Here is an 18,605-nt window from a genome sequence, read left to right as displayed (position 1 = left end):
GAAAACAATCATTCTTCATTAGGATAAAGGGTTGACCAAGGATGAAAACACATTATACAGCTTGCAATAAATGGGAAAATTACAAGTCATAGCAAATCATGTCATCTAAATCACTACAAAGATGAACAAATCAGCAGTAGTTTTACTAAAAAGCAAATTTTTACTAAATTTTACTAAATAGTAGCAGTTAACTCCTCTACAGGTTTCAAAGGCGAATCATTTCATTGTTCTACTTGTTTCTACACTGCTTCTTCTTGTGCCATACTTCCTTCCCGAAGATCGTTGCAGTAGTCCCAATCGGAATCTCTGATGCTGCACTCTTCATCATCTGATTCCTATGAACTTACCCTAATTTGTCTCTTTTCGGAATTTCTTTTGTGAGAATCTGAAATTTTCTCACTGGTCGTGCTATTAGTGTCATTTTTTAGTAATTTATGAACTTTTCGATCTTGTTTCAACTTTTCAATTGCTTGTTTTTCCTTTTGTCGCTGTACAAGCCTCCTATGCACTTCATTTTATGTTATTACCTCTGATCCTTTCGCTACTCTTCGTCTTTTATATATTGGTCATAACATGGCTGTGAATTATTTCTGAAACTAAGTCCTGAAATGTTTTTCTTTGCCCTGATCTAATAGACTGACTTTGATCCGGTTGACTGCTAAAAGAAAGAACAGCGAGGAGAATAGTTGAGGACTGAAATTGGATCATGAATAGAGTAAGTGGATGATATTAGTGAATTCGTTTTGAGTGCTCTACTTTCCAACTTTCCACCGTTTAGTAGGGAACATGTCCTCCGAAATCACACCCTTTTTGAGTGGGTAAATACCCCCTTTTCGAAATCCTGCCTGGATAATGGATGGGTTTAAATTCGCCCATACACGACTTAAGAAATTAATAAATTTTTTTTGGGTAGCTCCTGACCAATATGATTTTTTTTTCCAATAGAAGTCCACTGACGGGAGAAGGAGGCATGAATCATGAGGTAAAATTAAAACTGTGATGTTTTCTTGCCTTGCCATTTCTATCAACTTCAGAGATACATGTGTTTTATGGCCGTCAAATATAAGAAAAGCAGGTCTACTTCCTCCCAGCGACGTTAAAGACGATTTCTCGAAGAAATTCTCAAACACATCAGCTTTCATCCAGCCATTGCGAGTGGCTGCATAAGTAAGTCCAGGAAAAGTTTATTCTTCAGAAGCTTGCCAATCACTCCACAAGAATTTCCCTTCAATATTACTAATGGAGGGAGTCTGTTCTCGAGTGTACGTACAGCAAACAACACAGAAATATTATCCCGTCATTGAGAACATGTTGCTCTTGAAGAAGGTAATCTCGTAACTCCCACAACTTTAATTTTTGAAGGATCTATAGCAAATTCTGTCTCGTCTAAATTAATAATCGTACTTCGGTGTATTTTCAAGGCCAAGAGCTTTTATAAGGAGATTGAAACAGAGATCAATAATGAATGGATCCACGCAGTTTTTTCTGCACATTTCAATGACCTGAGGTTATTTAATAGATAAATTATTGCGTTTCATAAACACATAGACCAAATCACAGCTTGATTTGTCATTTGTGAATGGCGTTTTCAGTTTACTCGCCTACCAGTGACGAAAGCTCCCCTCTCAATTAGCTCTGCGGCCTCCTCTTTTCCACGACAGGCGAAAAAGTGGTTCAACGACCCTGAAAGGATGATTTGGTCCCTCTTTTACTTCTGGCATGACCCCTTAATATAAAATATGGTACACTGTATGTGTTAGAAGCGCGATATGTATTCATCCGGCCAGATTGCGCTTCCTCCACAACAGCTGCTGGATCTCTTGCTGCATACTGTTTTCCTCTCTCCGCTTTCCTTACCTAGTTTCTCACCATTGCTCAACACAGAATAATCCTGCCAAAGAATATCCTTAATTAAAAACGTTGAAAGTAGTTAAGAGTGCACTTGTTCCACCATTGAATTTTGTGGGCAAGTGAACAGCAAGGCCTAGTCTTCAACCCAAAGAACGTGACTGACGACTTACACTCTCAAAACTGAAAAAAAAAAAAAAACTGCAAACAATCCCGTGATGACGATGAATTAGAGAAGCGCACTTGAACTCAGCCACTGTAATGGAATGCATGCGTAGAATGCTACTGGAAACGCTACGCCTGTCACCAGAGCACTCTATCTTCTACAGAACGAAACACAAATAGTTCACTATATTACCACGCGATGGCAGCTCTGTACGAAATATTTCATGGAGTTACTAAATAATAGTGCACTTACCCGACATTACCCTATACTGAGCATTATTTCGGTTTATTTGCAGTATAAGTAACGTAAACATTGAAAATAGAAAAAGTTTCTGCATATGGATTCGACACTCGGATTACCGTTCCGCAGTCTTTCAGCTGCGCCAGCTGCCGTCCGGAAAGCATTCTGATATAAATGGCTCATGGTTCGCTCGGTCCTCGCTAAATTTTAATTAAATCCTTTCTTTTTTTTTTTTTTGTATACACCATAAATTTGGACGAAATCAGTGATGACACGTACACGCGGTCCCCTTGTTCGTGACAAATACTTAACATACTATTTCATTTGTACTGCAATCAGATCTTTGAAGCTTTTTTTATCCACGAGTGTTCGATTCTTTGAAGAATAACGGGTGGGAGGATGGTCGGTTACTGATACGACACTAAATAGCAAATGAAGACGTGGTAAGAAACTGTCACCAAGGTTGGCGGACTGCCTGGCATCCGCCTGTTGGTACGCCTTAATTGTGGAATATTCTTTCACGTAGTACAGGTTACGTGAGACCACCTTAATTGGCTCAAAGCACAGTTCGTTCTGGAAGTTACTTCCATTTCTGGTGCTGACTAGACAACGGCAAAGACTGGCATAACTCGATGAGTATGCGTGCGTAACTAGTTCCACCGTCAGTTTACGGCAGCCACTTGTCGGTCTAATTTACTGACGGCATAACTGCAACTGGTTTCACAAGCAGCTTCGCCATATCGCGTACGCCAGTGCCGGGCAGGAGGCACGCAGAAGTTGAGTTCGCGGTTCCTTCGCTTTATCGTGGGACCGGTCCTGCCTTATCGGTCTTGGCCACGCTCTAGCCGTTTCACTTCACAAAAACTCGTGGCAGTAACTGAGGACAACTAAAGAACAGATTAGACGTCACCACTGTTTTTGTCTTTGCGCACTACCATTTTTGTATGTCACCCATTCTACCGCCACTTCTCAGTAAGCTTCGAGTGAAATCACCTTCTCCCTGCCCGAAACACACTCCTGGAAATTGAAATGAGAACACCGTGAATTCATTGTCCCAGGAAGGGGAAACTTTATTGACACATTCCTGGGGTCAGATACATCACATGATCACACTGACAGAACCACAGGCACATAGACACAGGAAACAGAGCATGCACAATGTCGGCACTAGTACAGTGTATATCCACCTTTCGCAGCAATGCAGGCTGCTATTCTCCCATGGAGACGATCGTAGAGATGCTGGATGTAGTCCTGTGGAACGGCTTGCCATGCCATTTCCACCTGGCGCCTCAGTTGGACCAGCGTTCGTGCTGGACGTGCAGACCGCGTGAGACGACGCTTCATCCAGTCCCAAACATGCTCAATGGGGGACAGATCCGGAGATCTTGCTGGCCAGGGTAGTTGACTTACACCTTCTAGAGCACGTTGGGTGGCACGGGATACATGCGGACGTGCATTGTCCTGTTGGAACAGCAAGTTCCCTTGCCGGTCTAGGAATGGTAGAACGATGGGTTCGATGACGGTTTGGATGTACCGTGCACTATTCAGTGTCCCCTCGACGATCACCAGTGGTGTACGGCCAGTGTAGGAGATCGCTCCCCACACCATGATGCCGGGTGTTGGCCCTGTGTGCCTCGGTCGTATGCAGTCCTGATTGTGGCGCTCACCTGCACGGCGCCAAACACGCATACGACCATCATTGGCACCAAGGCAGAAGCGACTCTCATCGCTGAAGACGACACGTCTCCATTCGTCCCTCCATTCACGCCTGTCGCGACACCACTGGAGGCGGGCTGCACGATGTTGGGGCGTGAGCGGAAGACGGCCTAACGGTGTGCGGGACCGTAGCCCAGCTTCATGGAGACGGTTGCGAATGGTCCTCGCCGATACCCCAGGAGCAACAGTGTCCCTAATTTGCTGGGAAGTGGCGGTGCGGTCCCCTACGGCACTGCGTAGGATCCTACGGTCTTGGCGTGCATCCGTGCGTCGCTGCGGTCCGGTCCCAGGTCGACGGGCACGTGCACCTTCCGCCGACCACTGGCGACAACATCGATGTACTGTGGAGACCTCACGCCCCACGTGTTGAGCAATTCGGCGGTACGTCCACCCGGCCTCCCGCATGCCCACTATACGCCCTCGCTCAAAGTCCGTCAACTGCACATACGGTTCACGTCCACGCTGTCGCGGCATGCTACCAGTGTTAAAGACTGCGATGGAGCTCCGTATGCCACGGCAAACTGGCTGACACTGACGGCGGCGGTGCACAAATGCTGCGCAGCTAGCGCCATTCGACGGCCAACACCGCGGTTCCTGGTGTGTCCGCTGTGCCGTGCGTGTGATCATTGCTTGTACAGCCCTCTCGCAGTGTCCGGAGCAAGTATGGTGGGTCTGACACACCGGTGTCAATGTGTTCTTTTTTCCATTTCCAGGAGTGTATTTAGGTGTTTGTGTGAAGAACTCTCCACTGTCGTCCTCTTGATACACTACTGGCCATTAAAATTTCTACACCACGAAGATGACGTACTACAGACGAAAAATTTAACCGACAGGAAGAAGATGCTGTGATATGCAAATGATTAGATTTTCAAAGCATTCATACCCACAACGTGCTGACATGAGGAAAGTTTCCAACCGATTTCTTATACACAAACAGCACTTGACCATCGTTGCCTGGTGAAACATTGTTGTGATGCCTGGTCTGAGTAGGAGAAATGCGTATCATCACGTTTCCGACTTTGATAATGGTCGGATTGTAGCCTATCGCGATTGCGGTTTATCGTATCGCGACATTGCTGCTCGCGTTGGTCGAGATCCAACGACTGTTAGCAGAATGTGGGATCGGTGGGTTCAGGAGGGTAATACGGAACGCCGTGCTGGATCCCAACGGCCTCGTATCACTAGCAGTCGAGATAACAGACATCTTTTCCGCATGGCTGTGACGGATCCTGCAGCCACGTCTCGATCCCTGAGTCAACAGATGGGGACGTTTGCAAGACAACAACCATCTGCACGAACAGTTCGATGACGTTTGCAGCAGCATGGACTATCAGCTGGGAGACTATGACTGCGGTTACCCTTGACGCTTCATCACAGACAGGAGCGCCTGCGATGGTGTACTCAACGACGAACCTGGCTGCACGAATGGCAAAACGTCATTTCTTCGGACGAATCCTGGTTCTGTTTACAGCATCATGATGGTCGCATCCGTGTTTGGCGACATCGCAGTGAACGCACTTTCGAAGCGTGTATTCGTCATCGCCAAACTGGCGTATCACCCGGCGTGATGGTATGGGGTGCCATTGGTTACACGTCTCGGTCACCTCTTGTTCGCATTGACGGCACTTTGAACAATGGACTTTACATTTCAAATGTGTTACGACCCGTGGCTTTACCCTTTATTCGATCCCTGCGAAACCCTACATTTCAGCAGGATAATGTGCGACCGCATGTTGTAGGTCTGTACGGGCCTTTCTGGATACAGAAAATGTTCGACTGCTGCCCTGGCCAGCACATTCTCCAGATCTCTCACCAACTGAAAACGTCTGGTCAATGGTGGCCGAGCAACTGGCTCGTCAAAATACGCCAGTCACTTCTCTTGATGGACTGTTGTATCATGTTGAAGCTGCATGGGCAGCTGTACCTGTTCACGCCATTCAAGCTCTGTTTGACTCAATGCCCATCCGTATCAAGGCCGTTATTACGGCCAGAGTTGGTTGTTCTGGGTACTGATTTCTCAGGATGTATGCACCCAAATCGCGTGAAAATGTTATCACATGTCAGTTCTAGTATAATATATTTGTCAGATGAATACCCGTTTATCATCTGTATTTATTTTTGGTGTAGCAATTTTAATGGCCAGTAGTGTAATTCAGATCATAGTTATAAACAAAGACATGCGACTATGTCGTTATCGTCTGCAGTTGTTACAATCTCTAAACGCTACAGATTACGGTTTACGTGTCAACTCTGCAAACGGAATGTTGTTGCATGACGATGAATATTTTCTGGGTGGTACAGTCTTCAGTGATAAATCGACATTTCACCTAAGTGAAAAAGTGAACACTGACAACGTATACATCTGGGTGTTAGCCATTCCTCATGACACGGTGCAGTAGCAACGAGACCCCCCCCCCCCCCCCCTAGACTGAACGTTTGTTGTGCCATATCCCGGCGGAAAGTTTACGGGCCTTTCGTTTTCGATGAAGCAATTGTAAATGGTGTTTCTTATCTTGATGCGCTAGAACTATGACTGCTTCCTCAATTGGAAGAAGCTGAACCACACAACTTTATGTGGCATCAAATTGGTGCGTTGCCTCGGTGACATGGTTCAGAATGCGACTGGTTATTCGAGTTGTACCCTACCGCTCGATTGGTCGCAAGAGGCCGGGCAAGGGAGCCTGTTTCGCACGTTCACCTCTTCTGACATCATATGGATTTTACGTTTGAGGTTCATTAAGAATCATGTGTAGGTGCCTCCGCTGCCAGCTGATCTACCCGTCTTAATGAACAACACTGAAGCGGGTATTTTGAAATGATAGAGGGACTTTTTGGAGAACAAAAAAATGGTTCAAATGGCTCTGAGCACTATGGGACTCAACTGCTGTGGTTATCAGTCCCCTAGAACTTAGAACTACTTAAACCTAACTAACCTAAGGACATCACACACATCCATGCCCGAGGCAGGATTCGAACCTGCGACCGTAGCAGTCACACATTTTGGAGAACACCCAATAAAAAAAAATTTAGGTTTGTTTCTTTCGTTAACAAGTTTGGAACTATGAAACAGTTGAAATACTACGCTCTCCTTCATTTTCGAAAACAATAAAAGCAACGTAGGAAACCAGTAGCCACGAAATGACTAATTTACTACGAATCGGCGTACACCGGAACAGCTTGCGACTGCCACCTCGTCAGATGGCGCAGCATTCCAAGCTGTGCGCTATTACGACATTCCGACTTCCCACGTTAGGGCGGGAAGAAGTAGAAGAAGCGGCTTTGATGTGAAAAAATGCGAGGTCAGCTTTTGAAGAGGCTGTTCCTGGAACGGCTCGGGGCTGATTTACACTCGCGCCGCGAACAAAAGGCAGGCCAGCCGCTTCACACCCCGCTACGGCCGTGTGTGTGTGTGTGTGTGTGTGTGTGTGTGTGTGTGGTCCCGCGCTCTCAGCAAACGTGGACGCCAGCCAACATAAACAGTGGCGACGTAAAGTAAACACGCATCCACCTTCCTTTTTTTCCCTTTTGCATTTGCAGTGGCAGAGCCGATTGGGTTTTGGGCTGAGGTCATCGGTGTATTAGGTAGACACACCGACCATTACGCAATTCTTCGTACGTGTACAGTAACATCTACACTGACGGGAAAAAAATCGCAACACCAAGAAGGAATTGTGTGATATAAATGTAAGTTGGTAGGCGTGTTTCAATATCTGAAAGACGATGTCTGTTCAATTTTCGCGCCAGTTGGATAACAGTGGCGCTAGATTGCCACTACGAGAAAGTCTGCTTTAAATACAGGGTGTTACAGAAAGGTACGGCCAAACTTTCAGGAAACATTCCTCACACACAAAGAAAGAAAATATGTTATGTGGACATGTGCCCGGAAACGTTTACTTTCCATGTTAGAGCTCATTTTGTTACTTCTCTTCAAATCACATTAATCATGGAATGGAAACACACAGCAACAGAACGTACCAGCGTGACTTCAAACACTTTGTTACAGGAAATGTTCAAAATGTCCTCCGTTAGCGAGGATTCATGCATCCACCCTCCGTCGCATGGAATCCCTGATGCGCTAATGCAGCCCTGGAGAATGGCGTATTGTATCACAGCCGTCCACAATACGAGCACGAAGAGTCTCTACATTTGTTACCGGGGTTGCGTAGACAAGAGCTTTCAAATGCCCCCATAAATGAAAGTCAAGAGGGTTGAGGTCAGGAGAGCGTGGAGGCCACGGAATTGGTCCGCCTCTACCAATGCATCGGTCACCGAATCTGTTGTTGAGAAGCGTACGAACACTTCGACTGAAATGTGCAGGAGCTCCATCGCGCATGAACCACATGTTGTGTCGTAAAGGCACATGTTCTAGCAGTACAGGTAGAGTTTCCTGTATGAAGTCATGGCGGTGAATCGAGGATGTACAGTATATACTGACGAAACTAAAATGAGCTCTAACATGGAAATTAAGCGTTTCCGGACACATGTCCACATAACATCTTTTCTTTATTTGTGTGCGAGGAATGTTTCCTGAAAGTTTGGCCGTACCTTTTTGTAACACCCTGTATATGCTGTAACGGTCGTGAGCGTTAGTTATGTTTGAGACTGGATGTGGTGAGTTGGTGTTAGTCAAGAATGCCTTTAAGGCGACTAAGACGACATTATCAATACCTCACTGACTTTGAACGAGGTGTGTAATAAAGGCTGTGAGAAGCTGGATGTTTCTTCTGCGACACTGCAGAGAGACTAGGCAGGAATGTTCCCACTGAACATGACTGCTGGCACTGGTGGTCTCGAGAATGTACATTCGCAAGGAAGACCGGGCTACGGAAGGCCACATGGCACCATCGAGAACGAAGACCATCGTGTTCGGCGTATGGCTGTGGCGCATCGTACTGCATCTCCAGCAGCAATCTGACCACCAGTTGGCACCACAGTGACACAACGAACTGTCACAAATCGGTTACTTCAACTTGCCCCCCTTCTTGCAGCGGTGTACCGTAGGTCTCTAGAAGAGCGTAGCGTTCCAAAAGAATGGAAAAGGGCACAGGTCATGCCCGTTTTCAAGAAGGGACGTCGAACAGATGTGCAGAACTATAGACCTATATCTCTAACGTCGATCAGTTGTAGAATTTTAGAACACGTCTTATGTTTGAGTATAATGACTTTCCTGGAGACTAGAAATCTACTCTGTAGGAATCAGCACGGGTTTCGAAAAAGACGATCGTGTGAAACCCAGCTCGCGCTATTCGTCCACGAGACTCGGAGGGCCATAGACACGGGTTCCCAGGTAGATTCCGTGTTTCTTGACTTCCGCAAGGCGTTCGATACCGTTCCCCACAGTCGTTTAATGAACAAAGTAAGAGCATATGGACTATCAGACCAATTGTGTGATTGGATTGAAGAGTTCCTAGATAACAGAACGCAGCATGTCATTCTGAATGGAGAGAAGTCTTCCGAAGTAAGAGTCATTTCAGGCGTGCCGCAGGGGAGTGTCGTAGGACCGTAGCTGTTCACAATATATATAAATGACCTTGTGGATAACATCAGGAGTTCACTGAGGCATTTTGCGGATGATGCTGTAGTACATCGAGAGGTTGTAACAATGGAAAATTGTACGGAAATGCAGGAGGATCTGCAACGGATTGACGCATGGTACAGGGAATGGTAATTGAATCTCAATGTAGACAAGTGTAATGTGCTGCGAATACATAGAAAGCAAGATCCTTTATCATTTTGCTACAATATAGCAGGTCAACAACTGGGAGCAGTTAATTCCATAAATTATCTGGGAGTAGGCATTAGGAGTGATTTAAAGTGGAATGATCATATAAAGTTGATCGTCGGTAAAGCAAATACCAGACTGAGATTCATTGGAAGAATCCTAAGGAAATGCAATTCGAAAACAAAGGAAGTAGGTTACAGTACACTTGTTCGCCCACTGCTTGAATACTGCTCACTGGTGTGCGATCCGTACCAGATAGGGTTGATAGAAGAGAGAGAGAAGATCCAACGGAGAGCAGCGCGCTTCGTTACACTATTTAGTAATCGCGAAAGCGTTACGGAGATGATGGATAAACTCCAGTGGAAGACTTTGCAGGAGAGACGCTCAGTAGCTCGGTACGGGCATTTGTTGAAGTTTCGAGAACATACCTGCACCGAGGAGTCAAGCAGTATATTGCTCCCTCCTACGTATATCTCGCGAAGAGACCATGAGGATAAAATCAGAGAGATTAGAGCCCACACAGAGGCATACCGACAATCTTTCTTTGCACGAACAATACGAGACTGGAATAGAAGGGAGAACCGATAGAAGTACTCAAAGTACCCTCCGCCACACACCGTCAGGTGGCTTATGGAGTGTAGATGTAGACAGCTCAGAACCAGACGCCCTGTAGCGTTCATTCCACTGATCCCGAACCACCGCCATTTGAGACATCAGTGGCGTGAAGCGAGAGCTCATTGGAGGGCAGATTGGAAATCTGTTGTGTTTTCTGATGAAAGCTGGTTCTGCCTCGGCGACAGTGATGGCCGCGTGTTGATTAGATCTGAGGGTCTACAACCAACATGTCTGCGTGCTAGACACACTGGATCTCCACCTGGAGCTATAATCCTGCAATTCCGTATGAGAGCAGGAGTACCCTCGTGGTTATCCCACACACTCTGCAAATTTGTCCGTCAGTCTGGTGATTCGACCTGTTGTGCTGCCCTCGTGAACAACGTTCAAGAAGGAGTTTCCCAACAGGACAATGCTAGCTCACATACCGCTTCTATAACTCAACTTGCTCTACATGGTGTCGACATGTTACCTTGGCATGTTCGAGCGTCAGATTCGTCTCCAATCAAGCACATAAGAGATACATCATCGTATGATAACTCTAGTGCCATCCGCTAACAGCAGTAACAGTCCCTATCCACAGCTCGTGGTCACGTTCTTGCATTCCGAGCATGGGGTCCCGGGTTCGATTCCCGGCGGGATCAGGAATTTTCACCTGCCTCGAGATGACTGGGTTTTTGTGTTGTCTTCATCATCATCATTCGCGAAAATAGCGAGATTGGACTGAGCAAAGTTGGGAATTTGTACGGGTGCTGATAACTGCGCAGTTGACCGCCCCACAAACCAAACATCACCATCATCATCATAATTAACCGCCCCTGTATTGATTAAGCAAGTGCAACAGGGATGGAACTCCACCCCACAAACTGACATCCGGCATCTGTACAGCACAAAGCACGCACGTTCGCATGCTTGTTTTCAACATTCTTGCGGTTACAGGGATATTAATGTGCCAGCATTTCACACATTTCTCGCGCTTACACTAACCAGTTATCTTGCAATGTTAAACACTTTAAAATGTCACCTAAACAAATGTATTCGTGAAATTTCATTACTCTACATCAATTATTTTTTTGGTATTGCGGTGTTTTCTGTCAGTGTATATTATTAAAAGGGTAAAACCCTGACCTGATCACATGGTTCTAGTTGCTGGTTGCCTGTCTAACAGCTGCCAGGGGCAACGAAAATATTGGTGTATATCTCTTGAGACAGCTGAACTAAATGGTTCAAATAGCTCTAAGCACTATGGGACTTTACATCTGAGGTCATCAGTCCCCTAGACATAGAAGTACTCAAACCTAACTAACCTAAGGACATCACACACATCCATGCCTGAGGCAGGATTAGAACCTGCGACCGTAGCAGCAGAGCGGTTCCGGACTGAAGCGCCTAGGACCGCTCGGCCAACAGATGAACTCATGGCGCGCAAATTACCCAGACTATACTCATTCAGTAATTGGGAATGAGAGCACCTCGCAGCTTCCAATTCACGTTACACCTAATACCAAACATTTTAGAATTTTTTCCTCACTGACACCCCTCACAAAATAATGAACGTTTATCGCTTACCACATTTTTACCATTCATTCATGCTATAAGACTTCATCAGCCGCGGCGTTTTAATTTATTATTTCTTTACGACTAATTATTAGCAACAGATTTTGTCCGCATACAACACTGAATGTACCGGTAAAGTTACATCACTGTACGATACACAGTTCAGGAGATATGACACCATAAACACTGAAATTTGTTTCCTCAAAACGAAACGCAAATTATCCAGACTATTCCCTATCACTGTTTGGTAATAAGCGCACTTGGCGACTTCCAGTTAAATGCTTTTGTATTCTGTGACATACCCAGCGTGTAACTTACAAAAATAATACCGTAAAATTTGCACGAAATTACTTCGTTAAATTACACTTCAATGACTTTGCTTTTGTAACTTACTTATCCTATGATCAAGTCTAAAATAAACAGTTTGTCGCTGTGCACCACTGCCAAAAAGGTTTTACATGAAGTTTACGTTATGTATCACTTTTCTTGTATACCAGTCTTGGTTTTGACTTTTCGTTAGCCTATGGATGAATAATCCAAAGTAATATGGGTTTTACATCTACGACGATAAAGATTTTACATGCGTAACGTCAAATGTTTAATACGTTAACTCAGTTGTAATCAGACTTTTGAAGCTGTTTTATTCTTTAAGGAATCAGAAGTCGGGTGTTTCTGGCAAACGGACGAACGTCGTAACTATCGTAACAAAATCGTATGTCATGAGCATGGGTGTATACTGCCCGTAAAAACATAAATCATCTTTATGAGCCTGTAACATCTATACTCGGTATGCCACCCAGCCACTTTACGGTGTTTGGCGGAAGGTACCACCTTCCCTCCTCCAAGCGCAAATGGTGCGTGGAAACGAACGTCGATAAACCTCCACAAGAGCATTAATTTTTCTGATTCTCTCAAGTTGCTATTTCACGACATGTGTGCGGGAGAAATTAATTGTCGCCCGACACTGCTTGGAACGATCTTTCTAGAAATTATAACAGTGATCGCAATTCCTCTCTTGTAGCGCCTGCCACTAGTGTGTGCTGAAATCTCCGCAACGCCCTCACGCTTACTGAACAATCTCGTAACAAAACGTACCGCTCTTCCATCTACCTTCTCTATCCCTTCAATTAATTCAACCTGGTAGGCATCATAAACTGATGAGCAATACTCGAAAATCGGTATTTTGTGAGCCTCTTCTTTCGTGTACGAGCTACTTCTTAAGATTTTTCCGCTCAATCTCAGCCTGACATCTGCTTACCCTACTATTAGTTGTAAGTCGGTATTCCGCTTTACGTCGCTCTGTATGGTTACTCCTACATATACAGGGTGATCAAAAAGTCAGTATAAATTTCAAAACTTAATAAACCACGGAATAATGTAGATATAGAGGTAAAAATTGTCACACATGCTTGCAATGACATGGGGTTTTATTAGAACCAAAAAAAGGTTCACAAAATGTCCGACAGATGGCGCTGGACAACAAAACGTCAGTAACTGGTACCGTGACGGGTGAGAGGTACGTCGATATGTTACATAGTCGCATCATCCCCAGGCTGGCTGATAAACACCTGCTGGAACGTACGACGTTTATGCAGGATGGCGCTCCACCCCATATTGCTAGACGCGTGAAAGATCTCTTGCGCGCGTCGTTTGGTGATGATCGTGTGCTCAGCCGCCACTTTCGTCATGCTTGGTCTCCCAGGTCCCCAGAGCTCAGTCCGTGCGATTATTGGCTTTGGGGTTACCTGACGTCGCAAGTGTATCGTGATCGACCGACATCTCTAGGGATGCTGAAAGACAACATCCGACGCCAATGCCTCACCATAACTCCAGACATGCTTTACAGTGCTGTTCACAACATTATTCCTCGACTACAGCTATTGTTGAGGAATGATGGTGGACATATTGAGCATTTCCTGTAAAGAACATCATCTTTGCTTTGTCTTACTTTGTTATGCTAATTATTGCTATCCTGGTCAAATGAAGCGCCATCTGTCGGACATTTTTGAAGTTTTGTATTTTTTTGGTTATAATAAAACGCCATGTCATTCCAAGCATGTGTGTCAATTTGTACCTCTCTACATTATTCCGTGATTTATTCAGTTTTCAAATTTATACTGACTTTTTGATCACCCGGTATTTCCAGATACATAATGAGGCATTCAAATGCAAACGGAAAACCCGCCACAAAGGGACCATGGAAATGTTCCACTCTAAAGTAATCGCCACACACGTCACATTTTACAGGAGACCAGACGACTAATTCCCGTTTGCAGAACGCGGTCGGCCGCTGACGGATCCACAACCGCACCCATGCTTGCACTTCCTCGTCCGACTGAAACCGACGTCTACGCTCGCCTTTCTACAGGTCGCCAAAGATGTGAAAAACGCGCGGTGAAAGATCCGGGCTGCACACTCGATGTTGCAATTTTCCTCAATCAAATCGCTGAAGCGTAGCTTTCGTCGACTGGCAGTTTGAGGACGGGCATTATTGTGTAACAGGATGATTCCATCCGACGGCATTCCTGGACTTTTGACTTCTACATCTACATGACTACTGTGCAACTCACATTTAAGTGCTTGGCAGCGGGTTCATCGAACCACAATCATACTATCTCTCTACCATTCCCCTCCCGAACAGCGCGCGGGAAAAACGAACACCTAAACCTTTCTGTTCGAGCTCCGATTTCTCTTATTTTATTTTGATGATCATTCCTACCTATGTAGGTTGGGCTCAACAAAATATTTTCGCATTCGGAAGAGAAAGTTGGTGACTGAAATTTCGTAAATAGATCTTGCCGCGACGAAAAACGTCTTTGCTTTAATGGCTTCCATCCCAATTCGCAGATCATATCTGCCACACTCTCTCCCCTATTACGTGATAATACAAAACGAGCTGCCCTTTTTTGCACCCTTTCGATGTCCTCCGTCAATCCCATCTGGTAGTGATCCCACACCGCGCAGCAATATTCTAACAGAGGACGAACGAGTGTAGTGTAAGCTGTCTCTTTAGTGGACTTGTTGCATCTTCTAAGTGTCCTGCCCATGAAACGCAACCTTTGGATCACCTTCCCCACAATATTATCTATGTGGTCTTTCCAACTGAAGTTGTTCGTAATTTTAACACCCAGGTACTTAGCTGAATTGACAGCCTTGAGAATTGTACTATTTATCGAGTAATCGAATTCCAACGGATTTCTTTTGGAACTCATGTGGATCACCTCACACTTTTCGTTATTTAGCGTCAACTGCCACCTGCCACACCATACAGCAATCTTTTCTAAATCGCTTTGCAACTGACACTGGTCTTCGGTTGACCTTACTAGACGGTAAATTACAGCATCATCTGCGAACAACCTAAGAGAACTGCTCAGATTGTCACCCAGGTCATTTATATAGATCAGGAACAGCAGAGGTCCCAGGACGCTTCCCTGGGGAACACCTGATACCACTTCAGTATTACTCGATGATTTGCCGTCTATTACTACGAACTGCGACCTTCCTGGAAGGAAATCACGAATCCAGTCGCACAACTGAGACGGTACCCCATAGGCCCGCAGCTTGATTAGAAGTCGCTTGTGAGGAACGGTGTCAAAAGCTTTCCGGAAATCCAGAAATACGGAATCAACCTGAGATCCCCTGTCGATTGCGGCCATTACTTCGTGATTTATAGCGCATCGCAGTTTCTGCGAAGTGCCTTCCAGGCTCGATAAAATCGACGAGCAGAGGGCTCCTCCAGTCGGATGGAGGAGGTCGTCATGATCTTACCGGAACTTGTATGACCAGTTTTGGATTTCTTTGGCGGCGGAGATGAAGGACGTTTGCACTGTTGGCTTTGCCGTTTGCCTTCGTTCTGTCGGGATGCTGCCGGACGGAATCATCCTGTTGCACGATAACGCCCGCCCCCACACTGCCGATCGGACGAAGGTTACCGCCAGCGAATTCGTTGGGAAACAGTGCAACATCCTCTGTACATCCCGGATCTTTCACCGTCTGATTTTCACATCTTTGGCGACCTGAAGGAGGACGTACGTGGGCGTCGGTTTCAGTCGGGCAAGGAAGTGCGAGAGTGGATGCGGTTGAGGGATCCGTAAGCGGCCGGCCGCGTTCTATGAAACAGGAAATGATGGTCTCGTCTTGCAGTGGGATAAATGTCGTAACACGTGTGGTGATTACTTTTGAATGGAACCATTCCATGGTCCCGTTGTGGCGGGTGCTCGCTTATCATCTGAGTATCCCTCCTTATATGTAAAGCCACATGTTAGGTCACACAATTCCCATAAATTATGGTTGGCTCTGAGCACTATGGGACTCAACATCTGTGGTCATAAGTCCCCTAGAACTTAGAGCTACTTAAACCTAACTATTTTGGTAAACATTTCTGGAATACAGTGATCAATTAATTGTTATATTTAGATTAAAGTTCAGTCTTGATCACGTTATGTCTGTTTTAATGAGTAACCGGTTTCGGTTTTTTCTATAAAACCATCTTCAGACCCATTGGCTCCTTTGGGCTGGTAGGTGGAGCTCTCCTTGCTGCTGTGCAGTTGACTGCACAGCAGCAAGGAGAGCTCCACCTACCAGCCCAAAGGAGCCAATGGGTCTGAAGATGGTTTTATAGAAAAAACCGAAACCGGTTACTCATTAAAACAGACATAACGTGATCAAGACTGAACTTTAATCTAAATTAAACCTAACTAACCTAAGGACATCACACACATCCATGCCCGAGGCAGGATTCGAACCTGCGACCGTAGCAGTCGCGCGGTTCCTGACTGAGCGCCTAGAACCGCTAGACCACCGCGGCCGGCCATAAATTATGGGCCGGTGGTTTATGAGTCTGAACTGTCGCCCAGCAGTATCCCAAATGTGTTCCATCGGGTTCATATTAGGCGAAGTTGGTGGCAAATTCATGAACATGGGTTCACTATCATGGTTATCAAAACAACTGTAGCACCATTCTGACCTTGTGACAGGTAGTGCTATACAGCTGGAAGATGACATCGCTGTTCGGGAATACATCAAGTAAATACAAGTGATATGCAGTGATGTTGAGCTAGTTCACGGCTGTCATGGTGCCTTTGATTACTACTGCAGGTAACTTGGAAGCAGTGCATGTTTCGAGGAGCCGTTTGCCTAGATGACGGCGCATCCGGATACGACCATCGTCGTGCTGTAACAAGAAACCCGATTATCCGACGAGATAACACGTTTCCACTGACCTACGATCCAGCCTCGGTGACCCCGTGTCCATTGCAATCGGAAGAGACGATGTCGTTCGGTCAATGTGAGAAACACACAGGGGCCGTCTACCGCGAAGCACCAAGTTCAACAATGCCTGCTGAAAAGTGTGCTCCGGAACACTTGTGCCCGGACCAGTAGTGTACACAGATAGCCGTCCATCCAGGACTTCACAGCGGGCAAGCCTCCGACACACACGTGTAGATGTCACCTCGTCGCCAAATCGTGATTTCACCGTCCTTCAAAACAGTTCTACAGGTGCTCCCGAACAGCTTCGCCGTACCAGAGATGCTCGTTCCCAGACACCAGTCCACAACAACCTGAATTTTACGAAAGTAGCTTAAATACCTGCCTATTTCCCCATCTGCACCCCGACTCATCGCTAGAAAGATTCCCCATTCGCCTATGCACCGCTTACGTTGCTTCCTTACCGTGTCATCCGTCGGCAACGCCACTAGGTGGCATTCAGTCTTGCGGTGGTCAGTGGTCATCATGTTTTGGCTCACCAACGTATTTTACGGTAATGACTGTTTCCAGTGTCACATCACCATACCGTAATCGAAAGCAATGGATTTCTTCTCTCATTTATGCGCTGTACGTTACATTTATCTACGTTCAATGTGAACGGCCAGTCCCTGCACCAATCAGCGACCCCTCGGAGGTCATCAGGCACTATGCTCGGGTCTTTGGCGTTGAGCTCTTCCTATGGACAACAGCATTGTATATGAACAGTCTCAAGATGTTTTCAACATTATCCACTGGATTATGTATAGACTGTGTACTGTAAACAGTAGCGGCCCTGTACCACTGTCCTGAGATATTCTCGAGAATACCCTTACCCCTTTAGATTTCGTCCATTTAAGAATGGCGCGTATAATGACTGCAAGGATATGAACAGTCCTACCAGCTACTACACTGATAATCTTTGGCGCCATTATGATTAAGAAAAGCTCACATAAAAACATGGAGCAAAAACCGTCCACATAAGTGTGTGTTTGAAAATATTAGGTTTGGTGCGTAACTTCGTAGCGTTTTTGTTTTGCACGTCGGTATTCCAGTTGCTAAGGGTTTGTTTATCGATTCTCATTTTTTTTATTTTTGTTCCCTGTTGCTATTTGATTTTACATATTGTCGTTTTGTCATTTGGAAACAGCGAGTGGAGCTGTGGTCGCTAGAAAATGGAATGCTAAGTATAATCGGAACATTTCCCACATGTACTTCTATTTGAGTTCACCAGAGGGTGACAGCAAAATGGTTCAAATGGCTCTGAGCACTATGGGACTTAACTTCTGAGGTCATCAGTCCCCTAGAACTTAGAACTACTTAAACCTAACTAACCTAAGGACATAACACACATCCATGCCCGAGGCAGGATTCGAACCTGCGACCGTAGCGGTCGCGCGGTTCCAGCTGTAGTGCCTAGAACCGCTCGGCCACTCCGGCCAGCGGGGTGACAGCAGCGGAGACAGCCAGAAGCATTTGCGCCGTGTATGGGGATAATAC

This window comes from Schistocerca nitens, chromosome 2 (assembly GCF_023898315.1).
Source record: "Schistocerca nitens isolate TAMUIC-IGC-003100 chromosome 2, iqSchNite1.1, whole genome shotgun sequence".
Taxonomy (NCBI): domain Eukaryota; kingdom Metazoa; phylum Arthropoda; class Insecta; order Orthoptera; family Acrididae; genus Schistocerca; species Schistocerca nitens.
The sequence above is the reverse complement of the archived record's forward strand: the minus strand, read 5'-3'. Positions refer to the sequence as shown.